At 42.0% G+C, this 7,145-nt stretch overlaps 1 protein-coding gene and 1 pseudogene across 3 annotated transcripts in view; one reads left to right on the forward strand and one right to left on the reverse strand.

Annotated features, from left to right (window-relative positions):
* Nucleotides 1-7,145, reverse strand: part of LOC110325408 (ubiquitin-conjugating enzyme E2 E2) — a 289,650-nt gene that overhangs the window by 239,320 nt on the left and 43,185 nt on the right. The gene's annotated exons all lie outside the window — the stretch shown is intronic.
* LOC110325667 lies at nucleotides 3,248-5,919 on the forward strand (annotated as a pseudogene).

Raw genomic sequence — 7,145 nt, forward strand, 5'->3', positions numbered from 1 at the left:
AAGTACCTGAGGAGCTGACGGGGTCTGCAACCTTATAGGTGGAACAACAATATGAACTAACCAGTACCCCCTGAGCTCGTGTCTCTAGCTGCATATGTAACAGAAGATGGCCTATTTGGCCATCATTGGGAAGAGAGGCCCCTTGGTCTTGCAAACTTTATATGCCCCAGCAGAGGGGAATGCCAGGGCCAAGAAGTGGGAGTGGGTAGGAGGGGATCAGGGGTCAGGGGAGGGTAAAGGGGACTTTCAAGATAGCATTTGAAATGTAAATAAAGAAAATATCTAATAAAAAAAGAAAGTCTCCCAACCAAAAAAAAAAACCCAGGACCCGATGGTTTTAGTGCTGAATTCTATCAGACCTTCAAAGAAGACCTAATTCCAATTCTCCTCAAACTATTCCACAAAATAGAAACGGAAGGAATACTACCCAACTTGTTCTATGAAGCCATAGTTACACTTCATATTCTCCCTTGGAGATGGAACGGTTTCTGTCTAACGAAGAACTTTTCGCAATTTCCTTTCATAGAGGAAAGGAAATAAGAGACTTTTTTCCCACTTCTATCATGTTTAATGTTCCAAATAGATTTTACAAACTGGTTGAGTGCATATTACTTTTAGCTTCAGAAGATATTATGTGTATTTAAGAGGAATTTAACTATTATAAATTATTTTGATGTCTTAAAAATGTCAATACTGAATTGTATATTTTAAAATAAATTTTATTAGTTTAATAAAAAATAAAATAAAAAATAAAAATAAATAAATGCAGTTGTTCCATACTTGGCATGAAAACACCCGCAACCCTCTGGTGTCTTCGAGACTAGGTATCCCTAACATTACTGGTGCTGCCTTCTAAACTGACAGGTGAGATGGTATGAATGTAAGGGTTTGATTGACACCCTGCCTGCTGTCAGAGGTTAGCAGGGGCTTATAGTCAGGCCGCTAAAAGCCCCACCTCCCAGAGACTGGTTCTCAGGGATCTTGTGGGGGATTTCCGGCAGAAGTCACTGAAAATCTGGGGAAAGTTAAGGATACTCTGCCTATCAAGTGCACAGTGCTTGCAAACAATTTTACCATTAACTTCAGTAGCCCTCAGGAGTTTCCTGAGTAGATCTACAGCTGATGCATCAAAGCTTCTGCTGCAGAGACTTGAAGAAACTCCCTTATTCAAATGCATAGGCTAATAAAGTTATTATAATTAAAAGGAAACACAACTCCCAGCTTCCTGGAAACCAAAGCAAATGGAAAACACTGGTTACATAATTCCCAGTGGTAGATGGGAGGAAGCATGCCAAATCACAAGGTGGGAAGGACACCTTCTAAAACTAAGTTGTCAGAGCCTGTCCTGTGAATTCTGATGGTGGAATCGAAACAATAAGAGATGACATGCTAGAAAAGGCAGGAACATTTTTATCACAAAATATCTTTTATGGATAAAATAAATACTTGCATGTCATAACAGAGGGCCACAGATCCTATGGAGCACAAACAAGATCCACCAGAGGGACCAAATCAACCTCTCAGGCCCACCTCCAATCAATATCCTGCCTTACACTACAACCAACCAACCAAGGACCCAAACAGACAGTCTCTCTTTCCAGGGGTGACTCTTTTGGTTCCCCCCATTTTCTCTACCCATGATAACTCGGATAACACCTTCCAAACCTACCAAGCCTATCCCAGCCCTTCCTGAGGCTCAGATTCTTACTGTTCAAAGCTGAAGCCAGGCTGCACATAGGGACGACTTCAACACATCCTTTACAGGCATCCAATTTGAAATATAAAATGTAGGAATAAATGGTTTTCTGGTAATCTACTTTGTATAAAATTAGAAATAAATTATTGTATTACTCTCCAAAAATCACTAATAAAATGACTTCTGTATAAAAATCAAAAAGCTTTTGCTGAAGATAGACTTCAACTTAGAATCTTCAAAGCAACCCTTTTCAGTTACCTGGACTGGAATTTGAACCCTCCACATATTCAGTAGTTATATAGAAGAAAATCAGGCTCCAAAACCAGAGCCGCGTCCTGGACAGCTGTGTCTGAGACATGGATTATCTGCCTAACACTGGTTAGTTTCTATTTGCAACTGTCCTTCTCCCTAAAGTTGCTGAAAACCAAGTGAGCTGATCTACACAGTGCATTCAGAACAGCATCCACTGCCAGGCACATGGAAGGCACATATGGGAAGGACGACATGGGCAGACATGTGGCTTTCAGGCTCACATGTGTATGCTCTGTTATTCTGCAATCTAATTTATCACAGTCTAGCATACAGCCAGAGCGCACTCCTCAAAGATTAGGCTAGTGTTCTGTTTCAAATGAAAAGCCATTAACAATAAGGGTAATTTAAAAAAGAAATTCAGTCAATGTAGACATTTATCAGGGTCACCAGAATTTCTCTTCAATCTATCCTTTACTTACCTCTTGTTCTCAGTAACCAAAACTTTAAAACTAGGAGACAGGAGATTTTTAGAGATAACTATTTGATTGGAACTATACACACGTTACCAGATATTTAATATTTTCAGTTCGTCTTGGATTCACTTAACATTATCTTTCCCCAGAATTCACTTCTAAAGTCACGCTAGCGACAACAACTGCAGTCATACTCCCTGTGATCCCTCAGACTACAAAGAATGTTTCTTCCATAAGACCCAACAACGTGTGTTTCAGTTCTGCCAGACATCTGTCTCTTTCGCTCAGAACAATTTGGGGAGGTTACTTTCACATTCAGAGAAGGGAGCTGCTCACACCATGAAGCACAGTTTGAAAGGAGAGGTCTGCCATCTAGCACACCAGGACATATATTCACCCATCAGCATGAAGAGGCTGAGTGGAGCTCACCTGCACTCTACATCTCCTTAGCTATGTGTTTTCCTATTGCAAAGAGACAATTTATGCAGGTTACAGAAGATGCAACTCACAAGAGGTAACATTTCCCTTAAAAAATCCTACTGAGTCTGGTGCCATGCAACAGTAATACTGCATATAGTTATTTCTCTAATGTGGTAAACGATATTTATAAATGCACATATGTGTGTGGGAGGCAAAGGACAAATGGTATCATTCTTCAGAAGCCATCCACTGTTTTTGAGGCAGGTTCTCTCTTTGGCCTGCAACTCTCCAAGGCTAGGCTGGTTAGTCTGCATCCCTAGTGTTGGGGCTGCAAATGAACATCACCATACCTGGCTGTTCTAATGACTTCTGTGAATTGAACTCTGGTCTATCTCCTCAGCTGATAATGTGCCAGATTCTTTTAAGAGGTCTGCACAGTAAGTCCTGGGAGGTACTTGTGTTATGTGTGCTCTAAAAGTTTGTTATCTCACCATGTCAGCAGAACTCAAATTTCATCTGATCCCTTAACCCTTTCTTCAGTTCAGGATGACAGAGGGAAAGAGTAGTCTTCATAAAGAGCCAAAGGAAGCGCTCGCCCATCTACTCAGGACCCACCCTGGGTGGTCTACATTCATGTCTTCTGATTGACTCATCTGTAGAAAACTGAGGTTGGGATCTGCTTGGCCAGTAACTGCTTTTCTGGGAGAAAAAAAACAAAACAAAACAAAACTGTAGTCAGCTACAGAAATATAGTAATGTGGCCCATGATTCTGCAACAGTGGAAAAGGAAGAACGCATTAAAAGACCTGTGGTGGAGATAAAATGTACCTGTGTGGCATCTGCAACAGCTCTCAAATGCATTATGTCAGCCACAGTGTTCACATGGCAGCTCACCATGGGGTCAAGCTCTGGGACATTAGCAACATGGACTTTAGAGCTGCTATTTGAATATAAGCTAGGAAGTCACATATGAATCTGCAAATGATTTTACACAGGATGCTCTCTTTAATAAAAAGAGAAAGGGAGTAAATGTCTGAATTCTTTTATAAACTAAAATCTTGCGAAGGTGCACTGGAAAGACTCCAAATTCACTCAATGTTGGAGAAAAAGCAAAAAACAAAAAGCAAACAAACAAAAATGCCTTTACCATACTGTGGGAGAAGTCTTCTTTAATCTAAAATAATTCTTTTTTTAATGGTGTACTCAGAGGCATAGTATAAAGCCATAATGTTTTTATGTAAATATCAATAATGAAAAACAAGACAACAAAGTATCAGATCAATAATATAAAACTAGTCTTTTGTAATGGTTTCAGCAATAAATTCTCTTATTGTTCTCGGGAAACTAGCTTTTTGAGACAGTATTAAGGATAATGGAAAATCTACAATCTCTACTTACTTAGTAGGCAGTGATTCTGTGCCTAACAGCTGTCTCAGTGGTCTGCAATCAGAATGTTTCCGGGCCACTGTGCTTCATATGTAACTGACAATCTCCAGGAACTCTTTGCTCACTCATACTGTCTTCCAACAGCTTTGGAAACCTATTTAAAACTTCATGTGATCCCTCCTTTTACTTATCTTTGATCATCTATTTAGCCAGGAGTGTCTGTGGTTTGGGGTAAGACTTTGTGGGAGGAAGAAAGAAGTCCATGCAAACATTCCAGACACTCCTGAGGCTTTCCCCCTCTCATTTGAAAAAGATCAAAAAGGACAAAACCCAGAGTTCCTGGGTCCTTGGAGGCAGGCATCAGTCAGAAGCAGGTTCCCCGCTGTGGGTGACAAGGACAGATATAAAGAAAACTGTGCTTCCAGGCCTGTTAGGAGCACAGTTTCCTTCAATCTGAAAGGAGTCTTGGTGACAGAGCAGGTTCCTTCTCAGAACCCAGGATCAGCAGCTAGCAGTGGCCAGGCCCAGTGGGTCCAGTGTCCTTCCAATCCCTCTCAGTATGTCCCTCCACAGGCACAGAAACTTGTCTCAGGTCAGAGCCAGTGCTAAAGCAGTTGCCAACTGCCAGCCTTCTCAGCCTGTCTTCCCATCTCAATAACCCCCAGGAAATATCTGGAAATAATTCTGAAAAGGAACAGGCAACAACAGAGAAAACTGAAGGCTCAAAAACAAAACAAAACAAAACAAAAAAACTAAACAAAACAAACAAACAAACAAAAGGAGTGGTTGTCGGAAGATTTTGACAATGGCCACTCACTAGGTAAAGGAAAGTTTGGAAATGTCTATTTAGCAAGAGAGAATCAGAGCAAGTTTATACTGGCCCTAAAGGTACTATTTAAAACAAGGCTGGAGAAGGCAGGGATGGACCATCAGCTGTGACGAGAAGTGGAGATCCAGTCCCACCTGCAGCACCCTAACATTCTCATGCTGCACAGATACTTCCACAATGCCACCAGATGTTATCCAATTCTAGAATACATGCCCCTTGGAACCGTCCACAGAGAGCTTCAAAAACTCTGCAAGTTTGATGAGCAGAGAACAGCTACTTACAGCACCCAGTAGGCAAACACTCTCTCACTGTCATCCAGAGACATTAAGCTGTAGAACCTGCTTCTTGAGCCAAACAGAGAGCTGAGGATTGCAGACTCTGGGTGCAATCTTACAAGAAAACCATGCTGCATGGCACCCCGAACTGTGTGCTCCCTGGTGATGATTGAGGACTGGATGGACAATAAGGTGTACCTCTGGGGTGTCCTCTACCATGAGTTCCTACTGAGAATGTCTCTTTTTGAGGCACACATACACCAGAAGACAGACTGTTAAAAAATACAACTCTAGTCAAAGGCTAACATTAGCAAAAGTCCTTGAGTATCCTGGATCACAGCTAATTCCTCCAAATCTCCAACTGTCCACAAAAAAAAAGTGCCAACTGGCGAATCATTTGGGGGAATCCTGAGCCATTGGCATGGTGCAACTGTGAAAAACTCCCCACTGAGACCACCCAGACTATCACCACTGCCCCCAGGGTGCCTTGCTAAACAGATAATCCTAGTCCTTGCACCCAGGAAGCCTGACCTGAGCACATGTGGCTCTGCCCAAGCACCAAGAACCATGCTGCTTTTCCTGATTTAGTAATCTGGAGAGAAGGTTCCAATGCAGCTGTCCCCATAGCCTATGCCTCAAAGTGTCTTTGTGAGGGTCTCAATGCAGGAAAGTTACCACCCTGTCTGACATCCTAGTGAGCACCTGTATTATAGCCCTCAAGTGCCCGAGAGTGTGTGTAGCTTACTGGGTCACCAGGCTTGGGAAATCTGTTGAAATGAGTATGTATCTTTTTTTAAATGCTAAAATAAAGATTTGTACAGATTTCCTTTTACTTATGTGGCATTCCCTTCAGGACCCACTTGTTTTCAGCCTTCTGAAGCCTGTGTGGGATGTGATTTAAACCACTGTAATGGGGCCTGTGCTACACCTCTGAACTGGGACCTGACTCTGGTGTTTCAGGATGCTAAAAGGCTGTTTCTTTTTTTTTTTCTTTCCAAGTCAAAGTAGAATTTTATATAAAACAGGTTGAAAACCATTCAGAGATTTTTTTTTTTTCCATCCCAGAGTTTCTTGGTTTGATTTTCAGAGATGTTATCATTTGGATCCTTGTGGCTGTGGATTTGGAAGCCTGCGTTACTTCTGAATCCCTTTCACTGGCCGGTATTCCAAACTGCTTTAGTTCATGTCCATGGGTCCTGATGGCTTCTCCACAANAGAGGATCATGCTTCCGTGCATGGCAGAGGGTCCTTTTGTGGTCACAGGCATGAGCAATTATAAAGTAATTAACAACATCTTGCAATGGAGAGTAGATATATAAATCGTTCTGTATCTTTTCTTCAACAAAGTGTTGGTAAGTCCTCTCAGTGGAGCATGGTTACCTGAACCTGTCATAAAAACCTGTGGATTGTTGTAGACCAGGTACTCAGTCATGCACTGCACTGCAGAACTGTGCCTCCAAGGCTGTGACTGTTCAGCAATAGTTCTTTGGGGGTGAGTTTGATCTTCTTTAGCAGCAGTTCAGTCCCATAGCAAACACCAAAGACAACTCAGCAGCTGTAGACCAATCCTCTATGCAGGCAGACACCAGGCAGGAACCAGCAGCTACAGTCCAGTCTGTTCAGCAAGGAGACACCAGGCAGCTGTAGTTGAATCCACTGAAAGTCCTTCCACTTGAGACTCCACATGATCCATAATCACACCAGGTCTAATCAGAGATCTCTGTTTTAAGATGCTTCATGAACTCTGAATTTTCAATGCCTGGATCCTTTGTAAGAGTCTCCTTGACCTTTAACCTTCCAGGGCTCTTAGTGTT

This window comes from Mus pahari, chromosome 8, assembly GCF_900095145.1.
Source record: "Mus pahari chromosome 8, PAHARI_EIJ_v1.1, whole genome shotgun sequence".
Taxonomy (NCBI): Eukaryota; Metazoa; Chordata; class Mammalia; order Rodentia; family Muridae; genus Mus; species Mus pahari.